We start from the raw sequence: 25,323 nt of genomic DNA on the forward strand, positions 1-25,323 counted from the left end.
AATTAGACACCAGTCCCAAATGAAATACGATTTATCACCTTTATAGATAGTAAAAACACAATATTTGTATATTCTCAGGCTTCAATGTCATATTAGCCACCAATTAAACAAACCAACGTTTTCACTGGGATGTTGCTTACAGAGGTACCATTTAATAGTTTCTATATTGCTGAAGACAACTGGATAATGGACATTGTGTGTGTGTGTGTGTGTGTATTTTAATTAAAAGATATACAATTATTGAATAGGTTTTCTTCTTAAAGAACCTGAACATAGGCACTTTGGAATGTATGAATTTGTTTTGAAGGGTCTGATATTCAGGGACAAATCTTGATTTCTAATAACCCTTTAAATCAGATCATGGCTTTTTCTCTCAGGGGTCAGCGAGGGTCTGGCCTCTCAGCTATCCTGGGTTTAAATAAACAATCATCCAAATAAGGATAGAGGCCATTTGTCCAGAGCTTGCTAAAGCAAGAAGTCACCCACCATCATTTTGTGTTTGGCAGAGACTCAAAGGCTGGTGGAATGATGGGATAGCTTTATGGTGCCTAAAGGAGATGGTTTTGTCTACGCTCTGATGGGAAGTTGTTCAGGAAGCCTGTGGTAGGCTAACTAGAGGGTGAGTGCAGTCATATGTGATTGGTTTGAGGAGTGTATTTGGTTTTCTCTGGTTGTTCTTATGTTGGAAGAGGGGACAAAACAATAAGGAAGCTGGCAGTCAGTGACAAACTCCTGGCCATTATAGGCCAATTGCTGCAGAGTCTGTGGTTTCACTTTCAGGGTGGTTGTTGCAAAGTTGTGGGCCAGAGACCTATTGTCATCTGTGGTCTGGCCATTGTCCATCCAATATATATTATATATATATATAGGCCATGTCCAATGTATATTCATTTCTTCATTCCCCCTTTTGATCATTCTCTCAGTTGTGAGGATGACTGTGTCACCAAGCTCTAGATTCAGATCTTCTCCTTTGAATATTGTGCTCTTATCTCCATAGACAACAGTATCATGAGGTTTGCTTGACTCTATCCACTATTGTCTACTAGCTTTTTGCTGTTATATCATGATGGAGATCATCTGTGGAGAGAGCACTTATGCAGAAGCTTTTAAGGCACTGGATAGAATACAGCTGTCCAGCATCATTATCACTATGATAAGAATAAGAAGAATTAATCCCTGTAAGATTCTTTGAAACTGGGAATCCCAACTGCTCAACCCAGGCCAAGAGTTCAAGTCTGATAGGCTGCAATATATATAGGCCATTCTATGTTACCTGTTTCATTGATCCAAATATAGGTAGAAGTATTACGAACAGTGCAGACACTACCATAGTTGGACAAGAAATCTAGAGCAGTCCAAATGCTCATCAATACCTGTGACATTGAGATTAGATTGCTTTCTGTTTCATTTAGGGCAGAGATGGTATTGTTAATGACTTCTTCCAGAGCCACTGATAAATTCATTACAGTCCTTTCTATTTGTATAATTCCCACCAATGAGAATATGACTTTGATTTTTGACATAAAGAATGAGTTTTGTGAACACCCAGGTAGAATGCCTGAATAATCAAGGATGGACTTCATTTTGGAGTTCTTGTCTGAGTCGAAATTTTGAGCCTTGGTGATTTATAGAATTGAGATCTCTGTGTATAAAAAGTATCGGCATACTCTTCCTAAAGTACATGAGGTTTTAGTATGAGGCAAACAAGATCGGATATCCTAGCCACAAAAGAAGTGGTATCTTCTAGTAATCCTGGCATCAGGAATGAAGAAGTGGTTTATGAGACAAGGTCGAAACTACAACCTTACTACAACCTTACTGGGACACCAAGGTGGCTCAGTGGTTGAGCATCTGCCTTCCGCTCAGGGTGTGATCCCAGAGTCCTGGGATGGAAACCCTCATCAGGCTCCCTGTCGGGAGCCTGCTCCTGTCTCTGCCTCTCTCTCTGTGTCTTTCATGAATAAATAAATAAAATCTTTAAAACAAAAAACAAGAACAAACTTTACCTTAACTGTGTTACCTAGATTCTTAGAGGTGGCAATTATTTGACCCATCAATATGAAGGTTGCTGAATTCAATTTTAGAATTACCTAGAGTCTGATCAATAGATTGTAATAATTGGTTATTTTTTTTTCTGGGAGAGAGGGACACTAGCATAGTCAGATTGATTTGTTTAAGGTCATTTGTCCATGCAGGTGAGGTGTAAATGCCATCAGATATAATTCCCTATGGTCTCATTTGATGAGACTAGAATTTGCCAGAGGTTTTTACCATGGGGGTCTGGCAATTGATGACATATCCAGCAGTCAGTAAGAATGAAGGCAGAGGCTGCTATTTGGGATAATGTAAGATGGCTTTAAAATGAGTATGTTCTGAACTAACAATTTTAAGAAGGAGGAAAGAAAAGAGCAAAAGGTCATTATAGGAATAACAACTAGATGTTTATAGAAAATGAGAAGAGAAATTATTATAAGCAAGCAAAGGCCAAAACGGGAATTAGGGGTCTTAGTCTGTACTGGGTGAAAGCTGTCTACTATATGAGGTTGTTAGCTTGTTTTGAAGATCTTTGGTGAGCTGACTACTACCAAAGACTGGCTGCTATTAGTGGATCTCTGAGAATCCTCAATTTGAAAGTGTGTATTGGAGTAGCCTTCCAGTTGGGTCAAATTTGAAATTGCTTCTTTAAGTTGTGAAATATGAGCCCAATGATAGATTACCTGGAGTTTCTCTACTGAATTTATTAACAGAACTTCATAAGGTTCTTTCCAATGTGTAAAGAGCAGTTTTTCTTTGAAGTCTTTTCCAGTAGATAAAAACTTCTGGCTCACAATCATGAAGATGGGTATAAGAAGATGTGGAAAGGCAGCCTTAAACTTTCAGTGATAGGACTGGATAGAATATATGAGTCCCTTACAATATTTCGCCGTAATTGCCCACAGTAGGGCAAGCCTAGTATCAGAGGTGAAATCCTAAAATGCCTGGACTAGTTAACACTTTATAGGATGATAACTGATGTGTCCTCAAGGGAATGGACTATATAGCTATAAGCATTTGTGGATTTCCTTTGGCCAGAGGATTTTAAGGGTTTCTGAGAGTTTTGGTGATTTTAATTTAAATATTACAGTGATTCTTTCAACTTCTCCAGAAGATTGTAGTGATAAGGGCAATATAGTTTTTGAATAAGAGGGTAATACCTTACAGAGTTCATCGATAATGGTTCCCATAAAATGTATTCCTTAGTCACTTGGCATAAAAGTTGGTCTATTCTGGATCAGAAACACAAAATCAAACAGCTTTCTTTTTGCAACTGTAAGGAATGTAGCTTTTTGCAAGGAAATTCTCCAGCTCATCCTGAAAGTAGATCTACAATAACTAAAATATATTCAAATCTCATGGAGAGTAGAAGTTGAGTAAAAACCATCTGAAGATGTTCAAAAGACCCCTAGAACTCTTGATTCTTGGTTATGTTCCACCTTAATAGTTTTTCCAGGATTATGTTGTTGACAGTTCACACATGACCTGAAAATAACTTCAACTCTCTTTTTAAAGTTTTCTCATAAATCCTGATTTAAGATAGTAACCAATTTGTCTACACCAGGATGAGTAATTTTGTGGAGAAATTTAGCAAATATCCATCCATTTGAAATCATTTGATGCCATCATGTGGTTTCCTTGAGAGCACCCGAGATTGAGTGAAAGGTGAAACTAGATTTTTCCCATTCTTTCTTTTTTGAGGTTAAGGGCTAAATATTAATATTTTATGAATTCTTTGAATCTTTTCAGACATTTATGCTTTGAGGATTTGCATAGACTCTTGCAACTTTGGTTAAGGCAACTTGTTTGATATAATGAGTTTAAGACATTTTCTTTACCTTCCATATGATCCCTATTTTTGATGGAGGTTCCAGCAGCAGAATTATTCTTTGTTTCCAAAATGTCCCCAAATGATTCCAAGAGCATACCTGCTATTGTATATTTGTTTACTCTCGAATCTTTGGCTATCTGGGCTGATTTTATCTCAGTAGGGGTACTATATTCTAAAATAGAACTTAAGTTAGTGATGTCAGATCCTACTTCATAATATCTGGTTTCAGTTTTCCATCAACAAATAATATTAGGTCAGGATTCTCAATGGAGTTTGTAACTAATCTGAGTAAGGTACAGAAAAGTTCTCTGAGGTAAGGCAATCATGAGGTTCCCCTTCTGGTGGTGGCAAGTAAGTGTCAGAATTCAGGGTGTGGCTGCAGTGAATAGTAATGTGAAGGAGAGAATAACAGTGTCCTAAGAGATTAATTGGCTGGCTGAAAAATGTGTTCTCCCAGTACTAATATGGTTGTGTTGCATGAGGCACCATGAGGTTCCATTGCCCTAAGACAAGGGTGATAAGCCTTTGCAACAGGGTCAAGGATGGGGATATTGCAGGTGATGGGTTTTTGATGGTTCACCTGAAAGTTAAATTAAAATCCCAAGAGCTTATCTAGAACACTCATGTACAAATAGACAGAGGGATCTTTTGTAGTTAAGGATGTCTAGGGAAGGAAGCAGAGGAAGAGCCTTCACCAAGTTACAGAAGGTCTGTTTACGTTTGGGCTTCCAGAGGAGAGGATCTCTTACTCAGGACACTGTCACCTCATATGGAAATGTCACAATCTCAGAAAAATTCAGCACTCCTTACCTGTAATATCCTGTTAAACCTGGAAATCTTCTCAGCTGTCATTTTGTAAGGTATCTAGGATAAGTTAAGATACTCTTAAATATATCATGGGAGTGTTTCTCCCTCCTGGGATGGATCATGCCCTAAATGATGGACTGTGTTTTGACAAAAATTGTATGTGCCTTTCTTGCTAAGGCTGCAAACAAGAAAACAGAATCCTCTTTACAGGATTCCTTGTTGACTGAACAAGGATTAACAAAGGTCATCTACATATTGTATTGATACTGAATCACAAAGGGACTTTAGATAATTTAAGTCTGATTGAGGAACTGGGAGATAGGAGAGGCTTTCAGTGACTAGCTGTGCATGCCTGTCCAGGAATATTGTTTTTATTCCTGGGTGAAGGCAAATAGATGGTTACTGTCTTGGCCTAGAAGCACACTGAACAATGCAGAAATCTCTGTAGTAAAGCCATTGACTCTCCTTGTTAAATTTCGGGGGTGATATCAGAAGGCAGAAGGAATGTTTTTCAGTTAAGGGCTCAAGTTAAGGCATTGGACATAGAGAAATCTGTGGGTTATTTGAAATACCTAACACCTGTGTGGTATGATTATTCTAAAGAAGAAGCTGAGAAAAGGTGGCAGAGTTTCATGTAGAAAGAGTAACCTTCATATCTACCAGGAATTGATAAAGTTGACCATCTATGTTTTTAATTAATTTACCTTCAGTGTTTAAAGATGAGACAAGGTCCTGGATACTTTTTCCTTCCTTAGACCATGTTCACTGATGTGAATTTTCTGCTTTTTATTTACATCTTGGTTTCTATTTTGCAAGACTGGACAATCTTTTTTCCAGAGTCCTTTCTGTTTCTGATATCTATAACTGTCCTTGTCAATAGGTGATTAGTAAGGAAGTGGGTCATCTAGCTGTCTAGTCTGCAGGGCCATTAATTTATTTGGGGTATTATCTGGTTTTTGTTCTTAAGGTCTTTCAAAATGTTCTGTCGGGAAAAGGGGCTATTTCACATCCTAATTTCTGTTCTTTAATTAGGTCTCTAACATCAGATTTAATCTCAATGACAAAATGAATTAAAACAGCTGCTCTTACCTCAAAACCTATGTTAGATCCCAAGTGTTGTTTGATGGTGTTTTCTGGTGTATCTTGAAAAAATCATATTTCATCTTTTATCTGGTTACATGATTTATATTATGGTCCAACCAATTTTTTTTTTGGAAAGTTTTAGGTGTGAGTTTTAGGAAACTTTGACTTACATTCTGACTTTATTTTGTTTTCTTTTGATTCTTAAGCTTATGGGAAGAGAGTTTCAGTAGGTCCCTCTCTGAGTCAGTTCAATAGGCTTTTGCTATTCAAGGCTTAGTCTCTGAGGGTCTGTCTAATAAATGTACAATTCAATATACATCAGGCAACCCTGAGTCTCATGTATTCCCTAAAATTCTAAGTTCTCTTCTGTATAGTTTCTGGACTTCTCTGAGTATAGAGAAATCCTTAATTATAACTCTTAGTTTGGCTTGGGTACAAAGTTTAAGTTCTGTAGTTGGCCTGTATACCTAGCTCATAGGAAGATGGATCTTTAGAGGCAGAGACACAGGCAGGGGGAGGAGCAGGCCCCATGCACCGGGAGCCCGATGTGGGATTCAATCCCGGGTCTCCAGGATCGCGCCCTGGGCCAAAGGCAGGTGCCAAACCGCTGCGCCACCCAGGGATCCCAGGAAAATGGATCTTCAGAGGCAGTCAGCATTTTGGAATCTTAGGAGAAACACTGGGAAAAAGTAGGAAGTCTGGGCAAGGGGAAGAAGAGAGGCGTTCATAGAGGTAGGGGAGAGAGAATGGAGGCCAGGAGGGAAGTGGAGAGCTGGATGTAGGGAGGCAAGTAGAGGGAGGAACTACTAGGAAATGAGTCTAGTTTTTGTTGCTTAAGTCTGTCAAATTGCTCCTTAGCTTGGCCAAAGATATTTTAGTGAAGCTACGTTTGATCAGAATTTGGAGGCCTCTGTCTACCAATAAAAAAAACCGCTGCCATTTGAGACTATGTTCTCTTTCTTTCCTAAAATGCTTCTCATATGAACAATTTTGTCCATTTGAAGTGTTTCCTAGAGCTGCCCCCGAAGGCCCAAATCATCCTTGGAAAAGTTATGCCATCTAGAAAAATAGACATAAGAATTCAGATTACAATGAGAGTTTTTCTTAGAGGAGAACCTTGAGACTTAGACACCCCCAAGAGGAGTGGCAACTTGTGCACCCACCCTGATATTTGTCCTTCTCCAAATGCAAACCCAACAATCCATAAACCCAGGAAGAACACAATCTCTCAAAGCCTGGCTCTTAGGACACAGAAAAGTTTTATTGGCAACCCGGAACAAAGTTTGTTCAAACTGAAACTAGTCTGTGAGAGCCTCAGTAGTCTAGGAAGCAGCTCGATCAACAGTCTTATAGAGCTGGTGCCTGTGTTTTACCCTGTTGATTCTCCTTCTTATGAAAAGCAATGTTTTGAGACAGCATGACACAAAATAAAAGCACAAAAAGGAACAAAAGTGATGAAAAGGAATGTCCTGATTCTATCAAGTGTACCAAACAAATGGAAACCAATAACAAAACCCAGATACCAAAATGAGAATAAATAACTGAGGAACAATTTTTAAGGCACAATGCTAGGTCCCCTGCCCTATTTACACAAAGGGCTAAATATTGCACATTCTCTAGCCAATGGGTATTTGTAGAATATGTACATTTTATTCTGGGTCATCAATTTTTCCTGTTCTACTGGATTTTTCCCATCAGCGAGTAAACATGTACTACATATTTTTAAAAAGTCCTCCTTGACTGCATAGTACACATCACACACACAGCATTATTCCATTCTGGTTATCTCTGTAGAAAGATTAATCATAAATTATAGTCTATATCCAGCAACCTCTTCCCTTCCTTAACTTCAATCCCCTTTTTCCTATTATCTCTTGAACCCACTGTGACCAGGCGTGGCACCACTCCAGCAAACATGCTTTTGTCAGGGTCACTAATGACCTCCATGTTGCCTGATCCAGTCTTAAATCCTCAGCTTGCTCCATCTATCAGCAGGATTCGACCCAGCTGATAACTTCTTCCTTCTTGAAACACTTTCTCTGATAAAACTTTCATTGGTCTTTTTTAGTTCTCCTATCTCCTTGTCCTTCTTACTCTTCCTTGCTTGTTTCCTTGTTTCTCATCTCCCATGACATCAAAATAAATATGGCCTCAAGGCTCAGTCTTTTCAGTTCTGCTTTTTAGCTACACTGATTCCCTAAATGATCTCATCTACTCTTAATGGCTTAAAATAACATTATAGACTGTGGATCCTCATATTTGTATTTATAGTCTGAAGTTCGATACGGAAACACAGTAGGATGCTGTCCTTTACATTTAGTAAGCACCTAAAATGAAATATGAATAAAAATTCACTGGTGTTTTTTTTTTCCTTGATGCTATTGCTTCCACAGTCTTCTCCACTTTAGCTAAAATCAATCCCATCTGCTAGTCATCCAGACCAAAACCTCCGCATCTTCCTTCACTCCTTTCCTGCTCCTCCCATTCCACATCTGATTTCTAAGTAAGTAAGCATTTCTCACCATTTGTCCTACTAGATATTTGTTTATCTGTTTATGTACATCTCCTACCACTAGAAAATAAGCTTCATGAAGGCAATGGCTTTGTTTTGTTTACCGCTGTATCTCTATGCTCAGAACAATCCTTGGTACAGGGTAGGTATTTGACAATCTTTGTTGAATGCATGAATGGATAAAACCATTATCCAAATAAAAATATTATTAAATGTCCATTACATGACTCCACTACTATGTTAACTACCCTGGGAGATTGAAAAGGAAATAGAAGGCAGTCTAAGTTGAGAAACAAAATTGTCCAAAAATGAATTAAGAAAATAATCTAGTGAATGAGTGCTGGCGTGACTACAGATATTATGGAAATTCAGAGGAAGGACCGATCTTCAAGCTTAGGTAAGGAGGACTTTTTACAGAGAGTGGAGAAAGTGGCCAAATAGGTATCCTGAAGTTAAGGAGAGAAGCCCAACAGAGGAAAAAGATATCAGTTATGCTCCATCCCTACTTCATATTGTGAAAGCCATTAAGGCCCAAAATTGAATGGGCAGGGATTCAGCCTAGACATGGAACCACATTACTTTATAGTCAAAAGTTCTGGCTTTATAGTTCTCAGGATAAATTGTAATGGCTTCTTCCCTAATGAGTCATTCTTTGTTCATGCATCTTTTCATTTTTTCCTCATTCTCTCATTTATTGAACATTTATTTTTATTCGACATTGTGCTAGAGCTGAGGGTGATACAAAAATATATCAAAGATATGATCTTTGAAAGATTCTACAAGCCAGTTGGAGAGAAAAAACACACACAAAGCAGCCAGCAGAAGCACAAGGCAGCATGTAACGACATGCCTAACGACTGGCAGAGTGAAGGTTGATCTGTTTTTGGTATGTTTTACAATTCACCACTTGGCAAAGATAACATGCCTGTGTCACAGTACTTCTGTGCCTCACACAAGCATTCATATAAGGAAGTAGTGTGCATACTATAGACTGATACTCATTTACTATCACTATCTGGAAGCAGGGCAAGGGTAGGCAACTCTACAGAATTGATCTGTGCTTCCAGTGAGAAAGCCATAAAGCTTGAGAATCCTTAATATGAAGATCTTTAGCAAGGGCAATAAACTTAACTTCCTCAGACTTCCAACACAAGTGAGAACATGGCAAATTCAGGAGCCAGTGAGAATCCACCCTTTTCTTGAATCACTTTTGGGGAAATGCACTCTTTATAGGACATTCATAAAATCAAACTCCGTAGATTCCACTGTTTAAACTAAGTCTGGTAAGGAAAAGTGCTATGGGAGCAGCACTTCCTAGTTATTTTCTCCCTTCTAGCATACAAATGAGTGTAGTTATGAATGTGTCCTCCTGGCCCAGCTCAGACCTCCCTGTGCAGGGCACCTACTTCCAAAATGCATATATTTACAAGAATTACACCTCAGGAAATGATCATTACCAGGGAAAACAATCTGTTAGAACCTCTCTTCTTCCCTTTACCAACCAACTTACAGTGACTAGTGGTTTTTGTTGTTTTGTGTATGTGTGTGTGTGTTTTTTTTTTTTTTTTTCATTTTCAAGAATTGATGAAATGCAAGGCTTGTGGGCAGGGTGGGAGGAGCACTTAGATTTCAGAAGGGAGAAATTGACAAACTTTTTAGAGCTTGAGAAAGTTCAAAGTGGGAAAGGAGTAGGGGCATTTTGACACGTACTCTTTTAAAGTATTGATTTTTTTTTCTCAATTGATCTGAAAGCATGACAAATGTTTACTCTGACACCCAATACAGTATTAAAAAACCCAAATGTCAGGGTGAAAATCTGGTGGGCTACAACCTTAGTGGAAGAAGGATAAAATATCTTATATGACCCAGAGTTGCCTTATTTTTCTCTATCCAACATTTTTGTCTTTCTAATTTTTGTTTGTTCCTCTCAGTTGCACTCATCTAGGAAAGAGGAGGGAAAAGCCATCTCTACCACTAATGTTGCCAACAAAACTTTGCTACTCTCAAATGAAAGGGATTTTTTCCTTTTAATTAAAGTAGGAATGAGTAAACTTGTTAATATTATACCATACTTACTCTCTCAGTAATAGATGTTCAATCAGTAGGCATCTACTTAGAGGTGATGAATCAGCAATCTATGGATACAAAAGGCAGCTATGCCATGCTCAGTACTTTTCCTTGCAGACCTCCTCACAAAGGTTCTTTGAGCCTCAGAACATATTGATTTCATTAGATGTTCTAATTTAGCAATTCTCTGGTTTGAAGACCATAATTACAACACAATACATAACCTATGTATATAGACTCTTTACAGGGAGAAAAAACTTTTGCTCTCAACTTATAAACAGCAAATTTACACATTTTTTTTCTGCAAATGTCAGTTGTAAATCTCCCTTATGTACTCACAAGGCTCTCTTACAGTGACTCTTTTATTAATAAACTGAATAATTTCATACAATGTTAATGAGTTAGTGCTTATCTCTTGCTCTGTTTTATGCTTAAAATGTACTGGAGAACTGGACAATTTATCTAAGCATGTGGGTGACTAAGGTACATGACAGTTTTAATAATTAGGTTGCATCTATCTCTATTTTCACTGATGAAAAAATGTTACACTTGATTTTCTCATTTTCATAGCTGTATCAGAGTTCAGAGAAAACAAATCAAACAGTAATATGATAATAGAGCTGAATTATAGAGCATTTTCACTATAAGTGGATTTTTACTGCATTCTATGTTTCCTGTGTTTTTGCAACAATTACTAAGACATGAGGAATAAATTAGGTTGTTCTTTGTTATCTTTTAGAATACTTTTAGAATACTAATTTTATTTAAGGTGCGTCTCCTTGTTTGTAAATGCTCTTTTCCTTGCTACTCTATGTCCATTTTTTTTTTTCCTTGAGAATCAATTGCATACCTACCATGCACTGGGTACTATGTAAGGAACTTCACTTTGTTCTATCTACTTAGCTAGATTTATTGGGGTGCAGGGGTGCTAGTGGACGTGTGTATATGTGTGTGTGCTGCCCTCTACTGGACCTGATTTCTAAATAAGTATTTAGGAGGGTTTTTTGTTTTTTGTTTCTTTGAGGGAAAAGAGAAAGGAGAAAGAAAATTTAGGAAGGACTGTATTTATTCTTTATGTTACTAATAAATGCTTTGGGAGTGGGGACTGCATTTTACATAGGTTTAGGAATCCCACAGCCTAGCACCGTATCTTATGCATAGTAGATGCTCAATAAATATTTGTTAAATAAATAAGTTAATTGTCTCAACCTTGGAAGCTATGATAGATTCAGGGGGATAAAAGACATAGATCTTATTAGAGACAGGGTGAGTCTACATATAAGCCCACATTTGAGTGATCAACTTTCTTTGGAAATTTCAATATTAATCATTTGGTATTATGTAGCTAGGGATCTAGGAGCAGAAAGAAGAGTAGCCACTAAGATATTGGCTAAAAATTTTACCAGGTAGACAAGAACTTGAGACATGAATATGTGTCTGTGAATAAAGCAAACATAGTAAGTAGAGAGATTACCCTTTCATTAAGTATCAGCCACATAGCAAATTTCACCTATCTGAAACCCAGCCAAAAAAAAACAAGAGGGAAATATACAAAACAAAACAAAACAAAAACACCAAGAGGGAAAGTCTTTTACAGGTATGCTCTAGAACAATGTAAGAGAGATGGCTATTTGCCTAATGCAGTTCATTTGCATCATCCAAATGATAGAATTTTAGCTGGAAATGACTGTAATCAGGGGCTGAATTTCCAACCCTCCTGGCATCTAGATATGGCCTTGGTTATACCAGTCACATCCTGATTCCCAGTGGTGAATGGCACTTCTATTCAGGATTTTCTAAAAAGATTTATTTATTTATTTATTTATTTATTTATTTATTTATTTATCTATCTATCTATCTATCTATCTATCTATCTATCTATCTATCTATCTATCAAGGTTAGGAAAAGAAGGAGAGGGAGAAAGAATCTCAAGCAGACTCCATGCTGAGCACAGAGACCCATGTGGGGCTCAATCCCATGACCCTGAAATCATGGCCTGAGCTGAAATTAAGAGTTGGAGGCTTAACTGATGATATATTCAAAACTTTTAGAAGCTGTTGTACCCCTTCTACCTTCTCTTTCCCTTTCCACTGACTGGAGCTGACAACACATGGCACAACATGCAATGAGTCTGGGAACCTACCTGCTGCAGTCGTGAATTAGATGGGATAGTCCTGAAAAATAAAGGTTTTAAAAATTTTTTATTTATTTATGAGAGAGAGAGAGAGAGAGAGAGGCAGAGACACAGGCAGAGGGAGAAGCAGGCTCCATGCGGCGAGCCCGATGTGGGACCCGATCCCGGGTCTCCAGGATCAGGCCCTGGGCTGAAGGTGGCGCTAAACTGCTGAGCTACCCGGGCTGCCCTAAACAGTTTTTATATTGAGCTTCCAGGATTTGTCTGCTGGTATTTGTCACAGCAGCTAGCATTATTTACCCCACTAATACAGAAATATATTCAGTATATTCTTCTAGAAGATGTTAATATGCTGTACTATGCTAATACTATACTGCATTATATTATACTATAATACTAATACTGTACTGTACTATAATACTAATGCTATACTATATCTTATATTAAAGTAGAAACACATTTTTAAGGAAGATGTCCAAATGAAATTATTAAAATTAAAACAATAACACCAGCAATAACAACTATGTTTAGTTTTCCAGAGGACACATGTCCTAGGGGTTTCCGAAAGCCAGAATAGCCCTGTAGCCTGCACTGATCCTTAATTGGGTATGTGGCTCAAGCAGGGATGGTCACAAATAGAAAGGGCACAGGCTAAGGACACATGGAATATATGATATTGGATACACCAGTGTCTTGTATAACAGAGAGGCGGCACTATAAGTGCCCATGGGATCCAAGCATGAGGGGGAATGGGAAAACGAATGCTATTTTTCTGCCAGTTCATTATGGAAAAGCCATCTCTACTATCACTGTATAGCTGACTCTCCACAAAATCAGCATCTTCATCCTCGATGGACAACATAGCAGTAGTTTAGGATATCTTTATTTAATAAATTAGCTAATTAAGTTAATTCATTATTTTCCTTCGTTTGTAGTGAATGAAGAGATTTGACTCTCTGTTTTCATAAGCCTGATACTGTGAGAAAACCTGATGCTGTGCTTTGCTGGATGCAGTTGAGATATCTTGACCCCTGCTGTATGCAGAAAGCATCTAATAATGAGCTAGAGTATAACGGAATTCTGACACATGCACTTCAGGCCCTGTTGTTATCATCCTATTTTCATAAATGATCTTTGCTTTTTTTTTTAATGGAAAAAGTGTACAAAATAACTCACTTGCTGGGTTAGAAGGTGCTCAAAGATATTATCCTTCTCTTCCTTTTCTTGTTCACATTTTTATTGTACATTTGCCCAGAGGCTCTTGAACAAGACCATGTTTATTAATCCAATAAAGGAGTACATGTAATGATGATCGTTTACTCCTGACCTATAAGAAATAGATATTTATTTTATTGGTGTAATGAAGTTTTATAGTTTCAGGATTTCTTTGCTCTTTAATTTCTCTTAGAGTCCAGGGTTTGCAGTTTCAAAAATGTAAAATGAACATGTGGATGCAAATCTAGGTGCCCAGAATGAATCTTTTGCCTTCATGTAGCTTTTTGAAATTCTCTTCCCATTTAAGTTTTCATTTTCTGGCCCATTGCAGTGTTTCTTGTTAAAATTTTGCCTTATCGAGCACTGTGTGAAATAAACTGGCCAATTGTTGGATCAGAGGGATCTTTTAATCATTTGGAGATTGGGATTATCCTGGTTATAATAAGATTTGACCTGCAAACACAGACAGAAATGTGTTCTTGTTAGCTTTGTTGTAGTTCTGCCTGGAGGCAAGGTTATAAACTAGATAACCTCCTGAGGTTCACCATGACTCCATAATTCTACGATACTAATCTCCTTGAGTGAATCCAACATTTTTATTCCTCCTTTGAAGATACTACTAGCCTGTGCTTTGAAAATATGTCTCTCTTTGTTCTGGAGGCACCAGAATATGTTGTCAAAGAACAAAGTGGAAACTTTCAGGAAATTTGTGAGCATGAGGTCCACTTCATTTTTCTGAAAGAAAGTGAAAAGATGCAACATATCTATAGTTTCCAAACTTTATTTCAGTTCTATTTAATTCAGTAAACAAGTACTAACTATCTATTTATTTGGCAGGCATTGTAACTCAAAAATGAGGAAAAATGGCTTATTTCACATGTTTGTTGTAAAGATGAAATGAAATCACAGATGTGCACAGAACTTGGCATATAGAAATCCCTCAATAGATAGTAGTTATTTTTGTCTATATTAGGAAATACCTCAACAACTTTGGAGCACGTTGAACTGTAATGTCTAGTTGATGCCACATTCTCTTTGTCTGTAGAATATTGTTCTAAACAGTATTGCATGAAAGGCAATGTTGAGTCTCTAGCAGATCTGGATTTGAATCCTATGTACATCCCCACTCTATTACTCATGTAATTTTCTTATTTCAGTCTGTCAGCTTTTTGAGTAAATAAACTAGTTCATGGCGAGCTGCTGTTCACAGGTAACCATGGTATGATCATGAAGTTCTCCATGTCTTAGACTGAGTCCTCCTCAAAATGGAGCCTGAGTCAGAGCCTTTGGGTATGGGTAGATGATTTGGGAAGTGAGTCTAGGGAATGCACTCGGGACTGGGAAAATGAAAAAGGGAAGGAGGAAAACTAATATCAGTGGCTGAGTGGGCCATTGCTACAGGTGACATAGTCAGTCTTGTCAGGACCTTCTGGAGAGCCTTATGAAATGTGTTTCAAATTTGTCTAAGAAGGGAAGCATGCTATCAGGAGTCTCCAGAGAAACAGAACCAATAGGTTATAAAAGAGATTTAGCATGAGGGATTGGCTCATATGATTATGGAGATTGAGAAGTCCCACAGTCTGCTATCTATAAGCTAGAGACTCAGGAAAGCTAGTGGTATAATTTGGTAAGTATCTGAAGGCCTGACAACAGGGCAATGATAATGGAATTCCAAGTCTGAGGGTATGAGAAAATATGAGATGCCCCAGCTCAACACTGAAACAGGAAAAAAAGAGATGACTCTCCTTCCTCTGCATTTTGTTCTGTGCAGTCCTCAAGGGATTGGATGATGCCTACCCATGCTGGGGAGGGTAATCTACTTTACTGAGTCCATGGATTTAAATGCTAATCTCATCCAAAAACACCCTCACAGACACACCCATAAATATGTTTAATCCAGACACTTCTTGGCCAGTCAAATTGATATATATGTGGTTGACATCACCACTAATGGCTCACAGGCTGTGGTGGGCAGGAAGGGAGGGGTGTGGGGCTTGGGCTTAGGCTTGGGGTGTGCAGCACTGTCAGGTTGCATTCTAGTGAAGCTGATGGTTCAGAAAACTAGATGTTACAGTGGCTCAGGCATGGGATAGGGTCACCAGAGAGTGCATTGGCACACAGGGGGGTCTGAGAGGCTGGAGGATGTCCATGAGAGCTGAATAAGGTGGTCACACCATGTGCTGAGTTGGGAAGAGACGCACATCAGTAAAGTATAAAATGTACTTAAAAGGCAATAAACTGAATTTCATGTGAGAATTCAAGGATCTGTTGGTCATAGCAGGCATGTTTCACTTGTTCCTGCTGCACATCCTTTGAACCTTGTTCTCATATTACATCAGCTGTCAGGGTTTGGGGAAATAAAAAGAACCCAGAAGGTTCCCAACCTTGAAATGTAATAAAAACTACTGGAGTAGATCATGTTTGCTGTCTCTTCTCACTTTTTAATATTGTGTAAACCATTCTCCTAAAGCAGAACTCCAAGAACAGAGCTTCTTGGGTTTAGGTTGGTCAGCAAATCTTTAACTAGAGGAGGAAAATGAAATATAGATGTCTTGAATTGTAGGTCTCTTCAGAAAAGAGCCCTCTTTACAAATTTTTTTGAACCAAAAGATTGTTTAATCTTTACTGACTGATGGAAAATGATTTTAAAAGGAGAGAGAGATGCTTTCCATTCTCCTACCTCCATAGCTATTAGAATTCACATTTATAGCCACTTTTTGTCTTCTCCAGAAGATAACCTTTATTCACCTATAAGAATAGTCAATGTAATATTAGCCTTCACAGGTTTTCTGGTAAGCTGCTATAAAGGACTTCTGTATTTCTATAAAGTCTGTAAGTGTGTGCTGCCAGAAGCTGTAGGCATTGGAAGCAACATTCACAATGAGGGAAAATTTGAGACTGTTACCCAACTGCCTTTCAGCTTTGCTTTGACCATTGTATCAAGAGAATAAAGATTCACTCTAATATGATAGGCTCACCATTAAAAAAAATCTTTGCAAACATATAATTACATATGTCTGAGAAAGCAGCATATATTACCTAAATAATGAAAAAGTCATGATCTTATACTACTTAGTGAAAAATTTTAAGGTGATAGGCTGTCATTATTTCATGAGAATAAGAGCTAAAGATTGGTTGAAAATAGCATGTAAAAACTTTTGTCTCTTTTTTTAATGCTGTGCCACCGTTGAAATTTTTTTGTTGTTATGATATAATCTGTGCAAAAGGAACAGAAATTATGATTTTAGGATTTCTAATTCTTTGGTTGCTTTGTGTCTTACATATAACGTATTTAGAATTATATTTTGAATTATATTTTATTTTAAATTCCATTTAACATACAGTGTTAAATTAGTTTCAAGTATACTATGTAATGATTCAACAATTCCATACATCACCCAGTGCTCATCACAACAAGTGTACTCCTTAATTCCCATACAGTTACATTTTTATTATAATGTCATAGGTATGTGTATGTTAAAGATAACATGCTTTACTTTCAATAAGATGCATTTATACTTAAAATACTTTTATTTTATACTTAAAATAAATGTAATATATGCATTTATAAAAATATACATTTTTATATTCTATTTAAGTAAAAATGTCTATTAGTATGATTTCAGTACAGTAATGAATAAGTATTTTTAAAAAATGATTATAAATTCAAGATTTTAATTTCATTAAATGTCTATAGTTTAAAAGAATTGACCATGATATGATTGCTTAATATTTTGGAGATTCTCTTCTAAAAATATATAAAAATCATCAATCATATCATAGGTCTTCTTTAACAAACTGGACAGATTGACCTATCAAAAAAGATGGGTTTAAATCAACTTTTAATTAGGAAGAAAAATTAAAATTCCTTAGTTGCATTAACAACAAACTGGTAGTCCATGATCAACTTTAGCAATTAGGGTGGTTCATTTTCCTCTATTCCTGGACATCTTTTGTCTTCCTCCTAATTACTAGAAATGCCTGTGTGAAACTTAGAAATTCAATCAGAAGATGAAATACTGAAATAAGTCCTTCTCATTCTTTTCTATTGACTTGAGATAGAGACACAGTTTTCTGATTCTCACAATAATGAGTTGGAATCCTTATTTTAAGAAGCTCAAGTAGAATATTTTTGGATAAAATGCTGAGTGAATTAACACCATTTCCAGAGTTAATTAGCAATGCCTATGTCTGCACAGAATTATTAGTTCGTTTCTTTTAACTGAAATAATTGGTCACTTCTAACAACAAATTTGAGAGATTTTAACATCAAAATAAAAAAAAAAGACAAACATTGTTTACATGCATTATGTAACCACAGGGACTGAATTTTCCACTGTATTGACTAAATAACCTAATTAAGAGCTAGGTTTAGTGTTCTGTTCACATAGGGTGACCTTCCAAGGATAGCTTGCGCATGGAGAGTAGAGGGCCAGTGTCCCAAGACATTCATTTTGTGTGAGGACAGGCCTTGTTCTGGTGGAAAGGTAGCTGCTTCCCTTTAATGTTGGTAATTGTGTCTAAGCATGTATTCTCCTTTTATTTCAAAAACATTGCTGCTCATAATGTATCTGTATTTACCCAGGAAATGACATTTCTAAGAATAAGAATGATACTACCTTGGGAGCTAAGGAATGGTCAAAAGGCCTTTCATCTTTTATAATTTTGGAGTCTAGCCTGAGTAAACTGTTGGCCTCATTTCAAGGACTGTGTCTTTACCACTCCATCATGTGGGAATGGTGAATGAAATATTTAGGAAGTGTTTTTGGAAGCTTCCACATATTTGGATATTTTTTATCTCCTCTTTCTGACAAAACATCTGAACAAATGAATGCAGATGCTCTCCTAAATTGGGCAAATTTGAAAGCTGAGCCACATACTTTCAAAGTGAACTGGAAGATTAAAAGAAGTACAGTATTTATGGTTCCCTCTGGCTCTACTTGCAGAGGTTTCATCTCCCTTCAGACCCATGTGTACATGTCAGGAATTGGCTATCAGTTCATTGTTATCAACTCTCTTGGAAGGATTCATTAATTTTATAACACAACATCTCTTTGCAATGAATAGTTCTGCAAACTAGGAGCTTCATTTTATTCATCTTGAACCTGCTTGGCATGCTGCAGGATTCTTTGGGAATAGAGTTTTGTAGAATGAGATTATTCCCATTTTAAATAACCCATGCAGGGTCATCAGTAAAGCAAATAATAAACCACTCTCAAGAAAACCTATAAAGGACTCCCCTTCCCATCCAAGCTGGCACATAATCCTCCCAAAGATCATGGTACATTATCATGGCTATTAACCAGTCAAACCATGGAAGGAGAATGGAAAAAGATGCCTGAGCTCTTAGATCTGGCAAACCTGGGTTCAAATTCTAAACCTTGGAATTCTTCATCTCTCTGAATTTTAGTTTCCATGTCAGTATGTTGGGGACAATGGTGTCTTTAGCATAGAACTGACATAATAATCACATGAGATAATATTGTAAAGGGTGACTGTACATGCCTAATTATTGGTCATTATTTTAGTTAATAGCTTTATGAGTTAGAATATTTAGCATTCCAGGTAATGAAAATCCAATTCAGATGGCTTAATAAGATGATTTATAGGTCACATGACAGGAGGTCTGGAGGTAAAGCAAGTCTAAGGTTGATGAATTGAGTGGCATGGTGATGCAGTAGAAATCCAGGTCCTTCCAACTTCCCACTCAACAATTGTGAGTATTCTCTTGGGCTAACCCTCTTCACAAGATGGTTTCTTTAATTTTAAGCACATCTTCATCAAGAAATATCCCGAATCAGAAAATGGGGCTTTTTAATACTTTATCCCTTGTCATTGTTATAAAACCTTTCCCAGGGCCTATTCTTCAAAAGTACCTTGGCTAGAATTACACTTCATTCCCATACTCTCTGCTCCCCAGTCCCTGGGAAAAGAAGTGGGATTACCATGATCAGCATTAATGAATTGTGATTTGTCAGTGGGCCTGGGGCTGGACCCCACTTACTTTAGGGGCACCTGAACATGCTTACCTGATTGAAGTCTAGGTACTATTAACAAGATTTGAGGTGAGAAAGAGCTACTGGAGAGGCCCCCCACCTGTATCTGCTACACAAGTATTATCTGAAACTCCATCATAGACTTACATGGTACCAAATGCCGAGAGAACACAAAAGTTGCTCTCTGTAAGGTATATGAATTGAGTTGGAGGAGACAAAAGATTTGAAGCAGACTCTAACAAAGACTTACATGGCATAGAGCACTGCTTCTCAAACTTGAATGAACATATGAATCACTTGGGGATCTTAGTAAAATGTAGAATTTGATATAGTAGGTCTAAGGTGGGGCCCAAATTCTGCATTTCTAACAAGTGTCCAGGTGAGGCTGATGCTACACTTTGTGTAGAAAAGGCATAGATAAGTTTGATGTCAGATATGTAGGAAGAATAGAATCTGAAAGATTCTAGAGTGCTTCCCAGAGGTGGCAGGACACCGTGTAGCCCCTACAGCTTATACAGTTTTGCTAGATGGAGAAAACAAGGTATTACATGTTTTGAATGTTTTATAAACACATTGTTAACGTGATAATACCAGGGAAAATAATGTGGCGATTAAGATACCAAAAGAGAGTATAAAGTTTCTGGACTAAACAGCAGGCATATTGTGCAGGGAAGCCATGGCTCATAGGATTACCTGCCCTTCTTTAAATCTTAATGCCCGAAAAAGAAATAGACATAATGACAGTGCACCTGTATCCCAGAGCAAAGCAGTGAGCTAAAATAATTCAGCCAGAATTTGGACATATTTTCACAAACAGGAGTGAGCCTTTTCTTAAACACACACACACACACACACACACACACACACACAACCTCTTTAGGGTTTTTCTTTGTTTTATCCTTTGCTTCTCAAAGAAGACAAAACAATACCACTATCTTAACTTTTGCACCTTTTCCTTCTTAATGCTATTTGTTTTGTGAATAAGTTAGATGAGTCGCTTCTTAAATCATGAAGGGAAATGAAAGAAAACAGTGGATATGTTCTTAAAATCAACTTTCTCTTTGAAAAGTATGTATATATGTAGGTAAAAAGGCAATTAGGATAGTTGGAGCTGACCAGTCAATATGGCCATGGAGGTAACTTTGTCCCCAAGTTATAATGATGCCGGTTTTTTCCTTTGGGGTATAACTGGAGATTCCTTGAGAATTCAAGAACAATAAAGCCATAAGAGATCAAAAGGGAGAAAATACAGTTATGGAACATCATTGATTACACAACAAATTTGCAGACTTTCTTAAGAAGCTTTCCTTTCCTCATCCTGTGAAGTCCCGGAGGCTGGTGTTTAGTAGTATCAGGGAGGTTGCTTCATCTTCATCTGGATTAAAATGAGTAGGAATGGGAAGTAGAAAAAAATAGAAGAGATCCTAGCTCCAAATTCTGGATTCTTCTGCATTTGGTGGATCATACTCTGAATCATTGTATTTTACTATGATGCAGTGTTGATCAAATGAAAAAAAAAAGATAGGATTAGGTCATCAAAATACATTAAGCCTGGAGATCAAGATGCTAGTTCTGGCATTATAATGAATTCATTGTCTGGTTCTCACTTTCTTGATTTGTGAAATGGGGAAGTTAAACTTGACAGTGCTCCCTAAACCTGCTGAGCATCAGAATGATAAGAGGAGTTCGATGCACAAACTCCTTAGGCTGTCTTGAAACCTGCTGAAGGAGAGCTCTTGGGGGTGGGGCCCAGCAACTGTGGACTTTGGAAAGGATCTTGGCTGATGCTCATGTAGCCCTCTCTCCCCAAGTATGAAGACCCCACTTTTGGAACCCAATTTGCTAGAAAATCTTTTCCAATCCATTCATCTCCAAATCCTCTGATTTTAATGCAATAGCGAGAGTGCTGATTTCAGAATAGAGAATGATGGCAAGGGAAATTATTTGGATAACCACAATAATAGTATTTTTAAATTCTCGGTTTACCGTGAAATGGTTTTCACAGTGGTTGGGCTCTGAGGATTCTACTTCAATCTTGCCTTTACCTCACCTTTGCCTTTGGGAATAGCCACCCATCAGTACAAAGCTGATTCTAGAGGCTGGGCAGTGGAGGGGGTGGGGGCGAGGGCAGGGGCAGGGGGTGAGAAACCACTTTCTTTGCATTCACAGATCCTGGTCTGTATTCATTCAAGCACAATTAAAAACAGTAGGGTTTCCCAGTTAACATTTGATAAAGTTCACAAAACATTGTTATTTTGCTTATTGTTTTTGAGAAGCCTGTGGGGGAGGAAACATATTTTGACAAAAGTATCATCTTAAATCTCCAAATGTGAAACTGTGTAAGGGTTTATGCATCAATGTCCTTCTAAAAGACTTTGTGGTCAACTCTGCGGGCCACTTGGGAGCAGGAGCTCTCTCTGCATCTCTTCTTCATTAGCTGCAGTGCATGTATTTCTTAAAAGGACAGGAGTCTTTGCTTTTCCTAAAAGAATGATGCATTATTGCTGGAGCTTTGTGTTTCGGCAGCGCTTTTACCTTATTGACTGTTAAAAACATACTCTGGGAAAGTCTCACTCTGTGGTGTTAATCTTAAAAATAAAACCGTCTTTTACCAGTAAAAATGAGTTTATGTGGGAATAACAGAAAATTGCAATTCGAGACATGCAAGCTATGGCAAAAGCACAGGCAAGACCAATAACAAAAGTGAGGAATGATATTTTATGGATAGGGGTGAGGAAGTAGGGACAGTTTGTTTTAAATGGAAGTCCATTAGAAGAAAGGAGGAGTTCTGGGTGATGACAGTTTTCCATTGGCTTAGTTGTGGGGCTGGTTAATTTCCTATAGGAGGTGCAACCTCCATCTTGCCCTGTTCAGGCTTCTGATTGATAATACTTCCCTGCTGACTGTTCTGTTGTGGTCTATAAATGATAATTCTTCCTGTAGTAGATGTTGAGTGGTAAAGCTCCCCATTGTAGCCTTCTCTTCTGTCCTCCCGGCTTTACTTTGTGGGGTTTCCTTGAATTAATTTTCATGGTGGAAATACATCCAAATCTCATCAGGTGAATGGGCCTTCTTTGTCCTACTGCCTTTAAACCAGGCCAATCCTCAGTCCACATAGTTGGTATCCAGATGTGAAGAACTTTGCCATCCTGGCTGGCTTGATGGCAGCTTGATGGCATCCTGGCTGGCTTGTGTATTTGTGACAGTTATCCTGCAGCTCACCCCCATGTCCCACTTTTCCCTCCAGATGGTTCCTGGCCATCTGCCTATGTCTTCTACTCTTAGTCCTGAGGACGAAGTTAGATTCTGAGTGTTGTTTTTGTCCATCTTTTATAAACTCAGATTGTACTTCTTGTCTTCGGATTGCTATTTCAGGTAAACATCTGCTGAATTCCAGCCCCTAAAATTACATCCCTGTTGAGTCTGTCCATCCTCCTCCCTTCTTCTCTTGCTCCGTCATCTTCCTAGCATTCCCACTCTATGCCTGTGCACAGAAATGAGGTTGTTGTATAGGACAAATGTGTATTTGTCTTATTAAAGACTGCAGTACGGTAGCTAATAGTAATAACTCATGGCTTCTCAAACTTCGATGTACAGATTAATCACCTGGGAATCTTATTAAAATGCAGATTCTAATTCAGTATATCTGAGGCTTTTCTAACAAGCTGCTAGGTGACGAAATGCTGCTGGTCTGCAGACGGTATTTTTTGTAGGAAGGGTATAACTAACCCCAGAGGCAGTATGATATAGAACAGTGTATTCAACCTCTCCTCTGTTGACTGTTTGGACCAGACACTTCTTTGTTGTAGGGCTGTTCTGTACATTATAGGTGTTTAGCAATATACCTGGATTCTCTCTACTGGATGCCAAGTAGTTCTCCCTTCCTAGTTGTAACAGTCAAAACTATCTTCAGGTACTGTTAAATATCCCTTGGGGTAAAAATCACCCCTGGGTCAGAGATTCACTGATATAGAGGTTATTACTAAGGACTCTAGACCAGACTGTTTGCATTCAAATTCTGGCTTACCACAATGTCCTTCAACAGATGGATGATGGATAAAGAAGATGTGGTCTATATATACAATGGAATATTACTCAGCCATCAGAAAGGATGAATACCTACCATGTACTTCAATGTGGATGGGATTGGAGAGTTATGCTGGGTTAAATAAGTCAGTCGGAGAAAGACAATCCTCATATGGTTTCACTCATATGTGGAATATAAGAAACAGTGAAAGGGATTATAAGGGAAAGGAGGGAAACTGAGTGGGGAAAAATATGAGAGGAAGACAGACCATGAGAGACAACTAACTCTAGGAAACAAAGGGTTGTGGAGGAGGAGGGTGGGAGGATGGGATGACTGGGTGACAGACACTAAGGAGGGCACTTGATGGGATGAGCACTGGGTGTTATACTATACGTTAGCAAATTGAATTTAAATAAAACAAAAAAAATCAAACAAAAAAACAAATTCTGGCTTACCAATTTACTAGATGAGCTTCAATGGGCAATTTAGCTAATATTTTTTGTGTCTCAGTTTTCCACTCTATAAAATGGGGCTAATAATAGTGTCTACATTAAATATTCATATAATTACTATGGGGATTAAAAGATTAAATATCTATGAAGTGCTTAGAACTCTATGCATGTGTATGTCTAGAAATCAATAAATGTCAGCAAATATTATTCACATTTTGCTCTGCACTGGAATTTTCATTAAGGGATGCTATTTTACTATGAACATATTTTGTTCAATCAAAAAAAAATAAAAAAATTTACATATTCTTGAGTTAAGACAATGTGGTTTGTTTACTTAACTAGATTAATACTGGGAAAACAGCTTATTAAACATACATTGTGGTATTTTATGTTGATTTAATGTATAATTGTGATCTCATATTTGGCACCTAGGAATATCACTTGAACACTATCTAACAAGAAGGAGTGTATATAGAGTGCCTCTGTATCGGACTCCTAACAGAGCAGCAGCTTACCTAATCACCATGGAATCCAAGGAAATCTGAGACTTGTATAATGGTCCTGCAGTTGTTCAAACATCTCTTAAAACTTGTTGCCCACACCCCTCCTGGCTGCAATAAATATAATAATATTTTCCAGGCTGACAGGAGTATGACTTGATTCAGTTTACTCATGTTGCTATATTCAACCCTAATTAAAGCCACTGGTGTGCTTGGTGGACTTTTTATTATAATTTTTTTGAATCTTTCATTATCAACACCAAGATAATAGTTTACTTTGCAGAATACTCTCAATCAAGATATTTGAAAGATTTTTTTCTTAATCAAATGCTACTCCCTGACCTTGCACAGAACTTTAGGAATAAAATTTCGTAGACTTTATCGGTTTCTATGAAGCACCTAAATTTACAGAACAAGAAAGTGCAGTGTGTCAGAGGAAAAATTCACTTAGGGCATTTCTACCTGGTGGTCATTTTATTTTATTTTATTTGTTGTTTTTTTTTAATTTTTATTTATTTATGATAGAGAGAGAGAGAGAGAGAGAGAGAGAAGCAGAGACACAGGCAGAGGGAGAAGCAGGCTCCATGCACCGGGAGCCCGACATGGGATTCAATCCCGGGTCTCCAGGATCGCGCCCTGGGCCAAAGGCAGGCGCTAAACCACT

At 37.7% G+C, this 25,323-nt stretch overlaps 1 long non-coding RNA gene across 2 annotated transcripts; it reads left to right on the forward strand.

Moving 5' to 3' along the window:
- The first annotated feature begins 4,074 nt into the window (after positions 1-4,074).
- On the forward strand, positions 4,075-24,803 carry LOC144291771 (uncharacterized). Of its 2 annotated transcripts, XR_013359240.1 has the most exons (5): positions 4,075-4,178; positions 4,598-4,725; positions 8,149-8,258; positions 19,294-19,400; positions 24,592-24,803. It is a non-coding gene; the product is annotated as an uncharacterized LOC144291771 (long non-coding RNA). The 2 variants fall into 2 exon arrangements; XR_013359239.1 differs by lacking the exon at positions 19,294-19,400.
- The last annotated feature ends 520 nt before the right edge of the window (positions 24,804-25,323 follow it).

This window comes from Canis aureus, chromosome 20 (genome assembly GCF_053574225.1).
Source record: "Canis aureus isolate CA01 chromosome 20, VMU_Caureus_v.1.0, whole genome shotgun sequence".
In the NCBI taxonomy this organism is placed as follows: Eukaryota; Metazoa; Chordata; class Mammalia; order Carnivora; family Canidae; genus Canis; species Canis aureus.